The following is a 14209-nucleotide window of genomic DNA, read 5'->3' on the forward strand; positions in this document are numbered from 1 at the left end:
AAAAACTGGAATGCAATTGCCACCGTGTGCAGCTGTGTTGTGGTGGTGAAGAAAGACATTTCATTACGCAGCCCGAAGCTCGGTTTTCTCCTCGAAACCCAAAAATTGCCCAAAAACGCATTCCAACCATTCCGTTTCTCGGCTGGTTAGACTCTGGTTACAGTGTCGTGCCGTTTTAGAAAACAAAACGAACACAAAGAGAATAAAAAAAAATAGTTGTGCCAAATCAAATTTGCATGCCCGCTGCTGCATTGGCAGCAAACTGTTTCACTGTGTGAGCGTGTCCCTTTTGCGTACGAAACGACACTGCTAACGATGCAGCGATCGGCATCGTACGGTCCGTCCGAAAAAAAAGCTCCGTCCCCGGGGTGGGGAAGATGAATAGGGACCCGTGTTTGTACTGGGCGCTGGCGTGTTTGAAGTAGCAGAACGGAGTGTGAACAACGCAACGCTTTGGCTGTGCTTCGGTTCGGTAGTTGACACTTCAGAAGTAAGTGTAAACGGGGTCTGCTTAACTGCCGTACGGTGGGACCGAAATGGTGGTCCCCGTTTGGTTGGCGGATGTCTGCAGCGGGAGCGCGCGGGTTCTCCATTTGCATTGGAGAACTTCACCATGCTTTAACGAATGTGGAACCGGAGTTCCCAGTTAGGATGTCTGTTTTGCATCTCAAAGGACTCGGGAATTCTGGATTGCCTCCTGTACACTTCTTTTCAGTTTGTTCCTCGTACTCTTTGTGTGACAATTTCTAACCGAGTACGAACCGTCAGCAACTGGCCAGAAGGAAACTAAGCAGAGACGGGCGAGAAAGTAGAACATCGGTTTCGTGTGTATTCCCGCGGGAAATGAATGAGTGTGGCCGTCTTCGCCTTGATCGGGCGGGGATGCACAGTGCACAGTGCTTACAATCGCTAGCCAAAGCTGAAGGACGTGCATAGTGTGAATTTGGGACACCTTCGGATGGTTTTAGGGGGGTGGTGGACAGGGGATGTGTAAGTGGAACGTTTTTGTCCCATTTCCAAAGTGTGGGTATGTTGTGGTTTGGTAACGCTCGATAGCTGGATGGAATTTATACAATCGGAATTCAGGAGCTTACATTGCTTTGCCCAAGTGAATCCATTGAATTAGTGGTACGATGTTGTATTTGCCATGCAATTTGTTAAAGGTAGATATATGTACACTGGGAAGCTCGTTGGAGTATGTAGCAGCTCAGGGGCAATACATTGAAATGGGAGTGTTTTTTTTTTGTGAAACTGTTGAAAGAATTCTTGATAAAAATCTGTGATTATAGAGCATTAGTGAATAACAATTTATCAACGCGTTATGTAAATAGGGGTCAAGGAGATGGGTTAGCTTGTCTACTCTTCAACCTAGCGCTAGAGAGGGCCATCCGTGACTCCATGATTGTAAAGTTCGGTATCCATCTTCTATAAGTCAATCAACATCCTGGCACACACCGGTTGGTTGACGGCACTCCTGGGTAGCGGATACTTACCAAAGGATTGAACAGGCGGCGGAAAAGGTAGTGTGATGGGTTGACGAACAGCTATGTGAGCGCACCTTAGCAGTCGTCCAAAGTATCACCTATCTTGGGTCAAAAATCAGTACTGACTGCAGCATTGATTTTGAGATCCGTGCAGCCAACCGGTCCTTCTACAGCCTGAGGAAACTTCTCTACTAAAAACACCTGTCATGACGAGCGAAGCTGGGACTATATAGAACTTATGTAGTTCCAGTACTCATATACGGCTCTGAGACATGGGTTTTTTTTCCAAAACTGACGAAATCCTCTTAGCCACGTTAGAGCGGAAGATGCTCAGGAGTACTTTTGGTTCCAGAAGTGTGGAAGGACAATGGAGGAGCCGCTATAATGACAAGCTCTTCGAGCTGTACGACAAACTTACTGTCGTACAGTGGATTAGACTCGCCAGGCTCCGGTGGGCTGGTCACGTCATGAGAATGACACCGGACAACCCAGCCTGTAAAGTCCTTTTAGGTCGTCCACATGGACAGAGAAGGCGTGGTAGGCCCATATTGAGATGGAATGGTGGCGTCGATGGTCCGCCATAAAGGCTAGGATATTGAAATGACAGGTGACGGCGCTCGACGGTGAGCGGCTTAGAGGACTCCTGCAGCAGAAATAGCTCAAATACCTGGTTTATTTTAGATTAATTAAATGTGTCCCAGGGGCGGCCCGGTGCTGTATTTGGTAGCAGCGCCAGTCTTCACACGGAAAGACCGGTCCAAAGATTCCATCTGGACCGATCCCCCGTACGAAGGACTCACTATCCCGCTATCAAGCCATAAGTCCAAGAAACCATGAAGGACCTAACCTGATGATGACCGATTTCTATTGTTGAATATGAATAATAAATTCACATTTGTTAACAACTTTTGCACACTTTTTGTATGTTCAAGCGCCATTTTTAACCAGAACCATTATTATTTAGACATGATTATAATTACATTTCCTTCTCGTGGTACATTCTGCTGCTCTATTATTTCCCATCATTTCCAGTCATAACACGTCTTACCAGTTTTCACACGAAAAACAAAACAACGTTCGCTACAAAAAGCGACGCGGAAATACGGTAAAAAAACATAATAAAGAAACTCCCCGAAGAACAACTACACCGCGTTTGACCCATTTTTCCGAATGCCGTACCGTGCGTAGCAGTATGCGCATGGAGGCTTGGAGACTTGTGACAAATTGGATTCAAGAGGCATTTCTCGTGCCTTTCGCACCGGCCGGAATAATATTTTACATTTTCATCATTTTCGTTTCAATCCACTGCGTCTTTTCTTCCCATCATCGTAAGGCCATACAGTTTTATGCCTGTGTAAGTTGTTTTTTTTTCCTGCCATTCATACCGCTCCGTTCTCCGGTGGTTATGATTGTATGTGATCGTTTCATTGCCATTTTTTTTGCAGCTATTTCATCCCGGGCTGGTGTGCTTTATATTGCCATACGCAGTACGACGCTAGCTGAGGGATGTGCCCCTGTTTGGTTGGCGGGGGGGCTTTGCAGCAAGTGTATTGTAACAGACGGCTAGTTTTGACATTTGGTTGCTGTGGCAAGAAAAACATGACTAATGGAAGCGCATGCTGACGACTGACGGAGCGCCTGGGCGAGGGTTAAACTAATTCGATCGTGCCATCCAAAGTTCCTCCGATCCGGAACGGGGTAACAATTCTACACCGGCGTTGATGTGTACACGTGCGTTAAACGAGCTACAGATATGATTTTCGGGCTTTTCGGTCGTTATCTGGAGCAAAGCGTTCGTTTTGTTTTTTTTTTACGACTCCGATGGTAAAAAACTTCCTGGTACGATCGTTGTGGCGGGTGTGGAAAACCCATTGGCACTGTGCCACACCGATGAGAGATGAGTGTATTTTTTCCGCCTGTCTTTCCTGTCACTAGCAAATCCTTGTGCCAGCTTCTGGTCTAGCACCGTTTTGAGACAGTTGCTGAACCGTTGGCTCTCCTCTGACTGTTGCTTCCTGTTCCAAATTCATTTTCCGTCGCGGATTTTTTTTATCTATTTATTTCATTCTACCTTGCCGTTGCGCTGTGTCCTAATGAAATCGATGTCAAAAGTAAGTTAAGGAAAAAGAACGAACAGTCATAAATTTTCATTTCATGAAGTTCTTTTTCGACTAGGGAGTAAGAAACTTGCGTCTTTACACAAACGACCTTTGGTGGAAGGATAACGAATGAATGGAAGACAGCAAAAAAAAAACAACAAGATCTTTTTTGAAGAATCCCGGTCTAAGCCTTGCATTAGGAGTAGAAAAATGCGTGATCTGTTTTATATTTGCAAGAAAAGGCTGCCGCACGGTTTTGTTTTTCCTTCTGCTTCACAGCCATGGCCATCGGTTTTACATCCGGACACAGTTTTTCTTGCTACAGATTTTATTTCTAACTGGTTTGGTGAAATGATTTGCAAAAACGGAAGATTATTAGTTTAGCAGCAGGTCTGTGCATTGGGCAGTTTTTATAACATGCTTTTTACCATTAGTACAAGAGCTATTTAGGATAGGAATTTCGCAATTTAGGTGTTGTGTATAATATATTAATTTTTCCCAAACATTTCACACACCGGACTGTTTACATCTCGAAATTATCGTGAGTTTTCTTCCCGCTTGAGTTAATTAATTCACTTTAGATGGTAGCGTTGGATAGATTTCTTTAATTGAAATTCTTTTCCTGTGTTTGCCAACCCAATGAACAGTTTGAATGGCGGTGAGAACAAAACAAACACAACAACAAAAAACCGGGCACGGATCGATGTAAATGAGGATCAACCTTTTTCTTACGTATTTTCGGTGCCCGATACGATACCACCTGTACTGCGCGGTTCTTCCGTTTTGCTTTTGTACGAGTGAGAAAAGCAGCGTGGCCTGTTTTATTTTTTCGCTCCCACTACCCACAACCCGAGAAAACCCTTAGCCATAACGGAATCTCGTCAAGGTGTCCGTGGCGATGAACGACACGAGAGTAAAAATGGCGGGCGAAAAAGAAAACAACCCCGGTTAGAGTATATTTCATTTCGGACAGCTTCCATCTCTTCGCTGCCCGCGAACTGACCGTTCGGTACCGTACCGCACGGCAAGCGGAAAATGGTTCCTTTGGCGTTGCAGCATTCTAACCGTTACCTTTTCACCCGAACCGGATGTTCCGTTCCCGGGTTTTCGGGTATTTCGGGTGCAGTTTTGTGCTGAATTTATCCCTGTGCTGTTGCCGTGTGCTGCTTATGTTTATTATTTTCAGCGCACATTCCATCGTATATCACGTTCCACCATTACGAATGAAGTAAATGCGCCACCGTTGCGCCGTGTACTTGCGCTGCCGGTGAGTGTAAGAACAACGGCCATCAAAATTTTGGTGGAGCGAGAGAAGCAAGGTACGGTACAGTCTTTGTGCCCACCGCGTCTTCAGTCGCCAGGTGAGGTTGTTGAGGTCCCGCGAAAAACGATAAAACCCACCGTGACCCGCGGTGAAAGCAAGGGGTGGGGCAGCATTCGGGCAGGGCAGGGGCGGCGGAAACTGGCAAAAAGGAAGATTTATGTTTATCTGACGGAATTTGCACCCATCCCCGGATTGTTTGGGCTTTGGGGTTTGTCGTTATGTTTTTCTTTTCCGTTTTATTTCGTAGAATTTCACTAACTTTCTGCCGACGTCATTCGAGATACTTAGTCGAAGGGATTTAGCCACCCTCGGAAACCCGTCCCTTCATCGTCCACCCTGTCCTCGTGCGGACAGCCGCAATATTCACACCAACGTTCTGTTGTGTGTTTGCGTGTGCTGCCGGAAAGTTGGTTTGTCTTTCGTTTCGCAATTGCTAAATGAAGACGCGAGAAACTAATTCCCCGATGCCGACCTGGGGAAGTGGGCAGAACCTTTTGCCCAGCCTGGTTTTATCACGGCACGGGTCGGAGACGGGGAGCGCGAGCGCATTGCCCTATAAACCGTTACTGTCCACTGGGAAATGGTTCGTGCAGCATTGCGTCATCGAATAGTTTGCGGAATGGGACGTAGATCGTGAAGACGGTTTAATAGGTGGCAGTTCCTGTTTCTCTTTCGACTGAACCGAATCTAATGAAGGTAGCAATAAAACCCACCCAAACGGGGAGCTTACCAAGTTGACGCCCACACCATACCAGCTGGACCCGCCTTCCTGTTGTGGTAGCAGTCGCGATATGTAGGTGGAAAAGGTAGCAAGTGCTCAAACAAATGCTTCCCGTCCGCTGCGACTGCTACTGCGTGGTGCTTGTGCCGGTGTAATGGTGTCAGGCGGTTTGGTACGCTCAATCCTATTGATTTGCCACGGTACAACGACAGACACCATCGAAAACGGTTGTGTAATAAACCGTAGATACATCGAAAATAATTCACATGATTGGGACACTATAATCCGCAATATCAAAATCAACTCACCAACACGATTGTGATCGTAAAATAGGTAGAGCACGTGGTTTCGTGGTAAGCGCTTATTATCCGGCAAACCTGATTTTCTGACGAATCGTAGATATTTTTTGATTCTGATTAAAATGTTCCCACAAACGATAACGAGCACAATACGCCAAACAAAAAAAACGAACTGTGCAGCACTGAGTACTGTGTATAATGAATATATTTGCCCAGTCATTCAGAATAATGAATACAAATAACAACGGAAAATGTTCCACTTTTTGCAAGACATTTTTTGTAGCAATCTCTTGGTAGCTTGAGTTATGGTAATTGATATAAAATTCAATGACTTCAATAGACGTTTTTGCGGTAAAAAGTAGATATTTAAATAAAACAAAATAAAATAAAGAATTTTACAAATCATGAAAGCGCACAACAAGCATTTTTGATGTCTCCCGGAGGTATTTTCCGTATAGTTCCTATAGCGCCTAAAAGTATGCAATAACTCTATTTTGGATTTGGTTTCCTTTAGCTTTAATAAAAGGGCTACACCGTGGTGTGAATCTTTCCATCATGTGGGTAAACAAAAACGTAAGTTATTTAATGTCAATGAAAAGAGTAACAGGAAACTTTTACAATTTTTATTTCTTTACTTTATAGTACGACAGCTTTTTGCCATATTGTTCCCCAAGTTGTGCTGAAGCGAATACAGCGAGTTCGCAAGGTAATTCCTCCTTGTATGTTGTCTTATCCCTGGCGTGTTCGGTTGAGATGTTAATTATATAAGACAATAAAAGTATACTTTATTATACTGAATCTTTAGATGATGAGAACATTCTAATTAAATATAAGAATAAGAGACTGAGCAAAAGTATAATAAATTATGGCAAATGCTTTAGTCGCTTACGCTTATACACCTTACGCTCTTATGAAGCTTTCGTAACGCGTTGCCAACATACCACACTCACACACACACAACTAACGCTAAGTTAACTGAATCCAATCATTTTCTGGCACACTTCAATCAGTCGGTTGCTTAGTGTCACTTTTGTTTTGATACGCCTTTCGGTAGAGGTAACTAACCCCTAACGACATCGCTCTAAGTAACGGCGATGACGATATCAAGTCATTCCAGCAATGAGTGAAGACTCCTGTGGTTTTTTTTTTGCCTTTCGCCCTGCAAAGCGGACGAACGTACGGAAAACACCGGCAAATCGTTTTCCCGGGGCCCATTTTCCGTTTCCAATCGTTCGATACGGGGAAAAATCCACCAGCACCAGTGATAAATTGGATTGTGCAATTTATCGGTTATTTGCCTGGTGGAAATGAGGCTCGGCCCGTGTGTGTGTGTTCATTTTCGTTCCTTTGACTTGTTCAGCTAGCGCTGGGCACTCAAATCGACGGGAGAAAAAGGGGGAGGAATTCAAGAATGTCCATTGTTTCACAGAATTACGGTGAAACAGCGGGAAGGATCGTTTGTTTTGCACCGTTACGGTCCCTGCTGCCGATCGAAACGGAAAGCATAAGCTTTTTCCAGCTTCGACTGTGGATTTCAAAACCATTGCCATAGAGCACCATTGTCAATGACGACATTCACAGCCCATTCGGTGGAGATTGGGGGTGCTTTTATGTTAAGACTATTGCGACAGTTTAATGTTCCCCCTTTTTTTTTGGTCCCTATTCTTCTTGTTCCTCTCGTCGTATGATATATTTGCTTCGAAGCACTGGGTAGGTAACGGCCCGAGGCCCCTTTTCTTATCCACTCTGCTCGGTCGTTTACGTGTGTGTGTGAGTAGGGGGGAATTCCCGGTATGGTTTGTTACTGGCGAGAATGAAGCACCATGTAAAAAGCTACCGGTAAGGACGGCCTCTTCGAAGGGCTAAACAAACACCAACGCACAAGATTTATGAGTGTGTTTCTTCTGTCAGGCTATAATCGTTATGTTTTCTTGTCGCCATAAGTAGGTTTCGCACAAAAGGCACAAACCGTAAGCTTTTGTTTTTGGCCAGGTTTTTGGCTGGCTGGCAGCGCACAAACCGGGAACGGAATGTCATTTTCCACGTGCGTCTTTATTCGACTTTTATTGACTCTTTCGGGTGTGGATGTGATGATTAGGGAAAGAAAATGAGCGTGGGAGGGAGTGAGGGAGTGAGCTTTCGGAGGTGATAAAGGTGCTTTCCTATGGCCGTTTAAAACCATTGTTGATTTAGGGAATAAAAATGTGTCGACGAAGGGGAAAACAATTTCATTTCCTTCCAAGCCTTTTATGAGCGAACGTTCCCCCATTAACGGATTGATTGATTGTTACGGGGAATATTAGATTTTGTTCTTCATCGGACTAATTGCATAAACCGGCAAATAAAACGGTTTGTATTCAATCAATCGAATACTACAAAGGGAAGGGATGATATTTGTAATACCGTCATGCCCTACAAATGAAACGCTCTCGAAGGACAGGATAAATATTGTTAAACGAGAGGATTAACGGTTCGCAAATATATGTGACACATAAAATGACTTGGATTACTCATGTACCATTCTGATCGGCTTTCCAGTTACAAATTCGGGGAAAATGGGCTTCGAAAAGTGGCACTATTATTCACAACCACAAACATTACGGTGGCTAACACGATGGCCAGCTCTTGTTATTGTGATGTGCGGTAAACCAGAGCGCTAATGTAGTGCTTCAAAATGCGCCTGTCGATTTGTGGATCATTCCCACAAACACCCAAAGGATGTTTTTTTTTGCTAAGCATTAGAAGGTTTCCAACGGTTGTGAGTTAATTGCACGCAGAATTTGCGTCCATTTCAATGTGATTTGTAATATCCTTTGAAGTGGCATTTATCACTCTTTAAACTTGGGTAAAAAATTGTAATCGTTCACAATGTTCCAACCGTGCGTGCCATCACGAATCAAGCGCAACTCTTTTTTTGTGGCATATTTTGAACGAAAAAATGAATACAATCCGCAATACGAGTTTGCCTTTCAGGGCAGTAAATGAATAATACATTAGGTTGGTCGCATTGTACCGGCTGAACAGAGGTAGCAAACAAAAAAAAAAAAAACAGGGTCGAACGAACGAGACTACACCGAGTTACACAGAAGGTGCATTAGAATCAATCGCGTACTGGGGAGGGGCTTTCGGACATCATTTGCATTTATTGTGAGCATTGTGCTAGCGATCGTTCAATCAAACCCTTCCCAGAATTCGGTACGCTCCAAACGATCCGGTCGGTGCAAATTCGGAGAATCGAGCTGATGGATGAATCGGCCAAGCTTGAAGGATAGCACCGAACCCTTTATCGATGCGTAGCCGGATGAGTTGTTGAGATAGCGAACTCTATGTGTGTAATTTTTTGTTCTTTGGTTCACACTCCTTGCCGCTTGTGTTCCAAGCGTCCACTGCGCTGTATTCATGCAGTCAGCAACTAAGGTAAGTGTTTCGGTGAAAAATGTATTAAATTACGAGACATGCGAACCCACACGGTTATTGCTTGTTCGTACGTGGAGCAATGTTATTAAATGATTAACAATGATGGAAACTTAAAAAAGGATCAACTTTATGATACGAATGAATGATTCGCTGAATTGCATTTATTAAAGAACATGCAATATTACGGCTCTACTGAAATTCAATCGCACAATTCCATTAACATTTCATCTTGATAAATTTAATTAATGAATCAAATGTTGCTAACGAATGCATAACATTCACAACCAACAATCACAGCAACCAACGCAGAAATAACCCGTAAAAGCCTTGCTCAAATCGTTATCCTTCCGTGGGGTTTTTGCATGAGCTTTTGCGACTGATTTGTTTACTGCTGCCTATACGCTAATCAAATGCTTGAATGTGTTCATTCACTTAAGCAAATTTCACCCGCACACGAATGGCCGCTCCCAAAAAGAAGAAGAAGAAGAAGAAGAAGAAGACGGCAAAATCTCTCTACCACCAACGTACGAAACAGGTCCGTGCAGACGCGCGGACTCGCACGACCATTGACAAATGGATGAAGAATCAGCAATGCAAATGGTGCGGATTGGGCTGGCAAATGATATGATTAATGTTTGCTCTACACTTCGCATGAAATATGGACAGTGGCCACTGCTTTTCGGGACCGTCCCATGTCTGCTGGAATCAGATTTTGAAGAACTTTTTCCCGTGTTTTTTTTTTTTGTTGTTGTTGCGGAGCTCGAGAAAATCTAGCGGATGGCACGGAAAAGGTTGAACCTGTCGGTGAACCCTGCCGTACCCCGGCCGGACTGATTCCGTTCCATCAAACAGCCCGAATTCCCCGTTGGAAAACCACTGCTAATGTTTGACCATTTGTTAAAGTGCTCGCACGGGAAAGGCAGCAACGGCGAGTGGGGTGGACGAGATGGTGCCTAGCCTTTGCCATTCGGTGGATTATGGTTTGGTTGTTGGGGGTTTGTTTGTGTGATTTGTTGGGCTTTCGAGGTGCAGTTCGTATGCAAATCACATCGTCGCACGATTGAGCCCAATGATTGACCATCGACCAGGAAACCCGAGTCGAGCCGTACGCATCGGTTCATACGGTGGCGTTTGTGGTTTGGCCACGCTGGATAATACGTTTAATGTGAGCTGCAGAGCCCTTTGAAAGGGTGGAGCGACACGAATCGGGAGTTCGGGTGTGCAAATGGGCTTCCATCCAGCAATCAGTGTCGGTGGGATTTATCAGATCATTCTCGTTCAATTACTGCAAGCACTCGATTTGGTTTGAGAAAGTTCTCGCCGGTTTTGGGCAATTGTTTACACGATGTTGATACCTGGTAGAATTTTTACGATGCGTGAATTTCGGGAAGGCTGCTTTAAAGTGCTTTACGACAATTTTTTTGGGCCTTCGAAAGCATAATATTTTTATAACCTAATTTTGTTATTCAAATTAATTTCATCTTCCAAATTACTCTTTTTTTTTAAAGCTCCCTCTGTGAGTGTAAAATGAGCAACCTAGCTTCCTTCCTTGAAGAAGACATTTTGCGTTCATTTATTCTTCAGCGTTTCAATAGAGGACGTTGATTTAATTTCAATCCTTTAGGAATTTACATTTCGTCTGCCTGTTGGCCTCTCCATGCAAAGCAATGTGTAATCCTGCTCAATCCTACCAACTCAATTCCCTACCTGTGCGCTGGGAACGAAACTCCTGCATAATTCCACCGACAAATGTGCGGAGAATATTTATTATCATTCAATCCTGCACCGGGAGCCGCTCTGCTTGGTCGGTTGTGCACGAAAACATTCACTTTCCTGTGCGAAGTCAATTAACATTCGTACAAATTCCATTTATGTGTGTGAGTGTGGGGGTTTTTTTTGAATGCTGTTCAATGCCTACTCTTCTTTACTTTCGCTGCACGCGCGATGGGAATGTGGGCAAGTTGTGTTTTCGTGCCCAATGCTTGACAGTGCAAGCTACAGCGGGATGTCAATTCTATCCGACAAAAACCAAACCCAAAGCCCCAGTTAGCTTCCGCTTACTGTCGCTCTTTCTCACTCTCTCTCTCTCCTTCTCTGTCTCATCCCTTACGTATTGTAGCTTTTTACCCAAAAAGCGAGGGCTACCTTTCGCAGAGTAACGTACCTTCACAGTCTGGGGGATGATTGTTTCCGTATTTTTGTCACATAATCTAACCCACCTTCAGATTCTTCCTTTTGGATCGTGCCACCGAACGTAAAGCATTACCCACCCCCGGTTAGAAAGGGACGTCGATCAACCTGCCCAGGGTGTCGGTGGCTCGTCGAGATTTGGTATGCAACAAACGATGCCCGGTGTGTCGGAACAGATCTGCAGCATTCGTTTCCTATTGGCCCAGAAAATTGCCAACACTGGCTCCGGGTAGCTTGACCTGAAATTGTTTCGGCTGCACCAACCGCACCGAACGCCACCTCCTGTACCATCCATTCGGTCGGTGGGAAGATGTGGGCGTGCGACGGTTGACCGGGGAATGTCAGCATCCTGTTAAAAAATACGGAGTGAAAGTATTCTGAGTAAGTGTCGAAAAATGGATGGCAACATTCTCGGAATAACTCTATCAAAACGAAATGAGCTTTGAACGATGTCAACCTTGTTATGAGTGGGGAAGTACGGGGAACTCGATGAGACAAGCAACAGCACTGCGTAGGTTGCGGTGCAGATCTCAATGGTTAGGCAACTGGCGTTCATTATGAAGCTATGTGTGAAAGGATAGTATTCAAAATAGCAACAAGAAGAAAAAAGCAGGATCTCTCACTTAACAAGCAAGCTCGAGCGCATCTCGCAGTGTTTCCAGGGTAAAAGCCAGCATGCTTTCATGCCGACGGTAGCCAAAACTGTACACATCCTGCCAGAACAGGACCATTACGTAAGGGCAGCGAGCGTACACTGCTCCATTTTACTTCTGTCCGTTCGGTCGACCACGAATGGGTCTGAAACAGCTTACTGATCCCTTGGAAATGGGACCATTCGGGCCAAGAACACAGTTGACATGGGGCAAAGAATTGCACGGGACAGTATCGGTGCGAGCTGACCGGACCATAGTCACCGGACCGGATCGCTTCGTTCTGACGATGCTGGTGCACGGTGCAAATGTTGGGTTGCTGCCACTGCGCACACACACACACAGGATATTGTGCCGTAAAATGTAAATGATATTTTCATCATCCATAATAGAGGCAGGAAAATGAGATCGTGACGACCATCATCGCTGGCCAGACACCGGTATCGCACTTTGGTCCGTTCTCGTACGGCATGGCGATGCTATTCCGGTGTGCTGTGTGCGACTTTATTCTAGTTGGAATCCCACGCTTTCCCCGACGGCTGGCGGCAAAAGACGCTACACTGGTTACACTGGTGAGCCAGGTGCCGTTGACTGGTTGCGCGACTTTTTTTTTCCTCGCTTTCTAATCTGTCTGCCAGTATCGAGCCATCGCGGCACGTCCGTCGATAATTATCTGCCATCATTAGCTGGATGGTGCTGGTGCCGTACAGTGAATGAGGAGTAAATGAAAATTAGATTGTTGCCACACCGCTCAGCTGCACGATAGCACGGTTGGATAGGACGTTGTAATGAAACTAGGCCAGTGCGGGGATTAGCTCGAATGGACGGTATACTTTTTCAAATGAAGTCAAGAAAGTAATGTTCTAGCGACATAAGACTAGTGATTGCTATTTATTATTTTTATTGAGACTTTGAGCTGGGCAGCTTCACTGACTTGTGATTGAACAAAACAATTACAAAGGAAATTAATTTAAAAAAAACTTATTGATACTACTACTACTACTAATACTACTACTACTACTAATTGGAATTGTAAATAGAAAGTTATTTCTTTTTTTTCGAGTTATAAGAGTAGTGGAAAAATAATGTTAAATAAAAAAAAAGCTTACTTTAAAAAAGTGCCCGAAAAGTTCGGCGATTAACCAAGCAAAGTGCGATACGTGGAGAGAGCCAGTCAAGACAAATCTAAAGGTGAAAGAATTAAGAACCTTCTTACAAAAAAATAAAAGAATCTCTCTCTCTCTCTCTTTCTCTGTCTCTCTGTTTTTCTCTATCTCTCTCTCTCTCACCCACTCCACCAATCGCACATTGATTGTTTACGAGCTTAAATTAGCGAAAGCTTCACCATAAACTGTAGATAGCTAGTCCGCCATTTGCGTAGACCACATGAGTCCCGCATGAGCCACCACTGTTTGTCACGGAGAGCCTTATCGGAACAGGGATAATCTGCCTTTCCTTCTGGTCGCAGTGGTCGGCTTCGCTACGGATGGATGGCAATTTGCCAAAGTCTTGGACACGGGCGGACGCTCGCGCATAGGGAACAGTGAGCCCGTCACACGTTGCCAAATAATATTCCGCAACACACCCAACGCTGCAAAAAAAACAAGAGGAACGCGAAAGACAAACATGCATGAACCGTCCTGATGGGCCGCCCAGGCGGTCGGCGTTAACCTAAAGTTGAACGCTGTGAGATGAATGGTTCAACCGAACGGGGTTTTTGGTGCGAGAGACTGGTGCCGCACCACTCCGCACGACAGCATGCGGGTTTGCGTGCATTAAGCGGGGACATCCTTATCCTTATCCTTAACAAATGTACGAATAATACGTAGCAGGGTGGATGATGTGAAAAAAAAGACAGTAGCTTCACTGCTGCGCTTGTGTGTTGCCGGGGTAAGAAATAGCGGCCAAGCAACAAAATACTTCGTCCGGTGCCGTATGATACCCGGTGACTAATGCGTATGCCAGCATCAACATCGTGTGTCCTTGGGCCGGGCTGCGTGTACCGTGGTTTGCACCGTCTTGCAG

Source organism: Anopheles marshallii, chromosome 3 (genome assembly GCF_943734725.1).
Source record: "Anopheles marshallii chromosome 3, idAnoMarsDA_429_01, whole genome shotgun sequence".
Classification (NCBI taxonomy): Eukaryota; Metazoa; Arthropoda; class Insecta; order Diptera; family Culicidae; genus Anopheles; species Anopheles marshallii.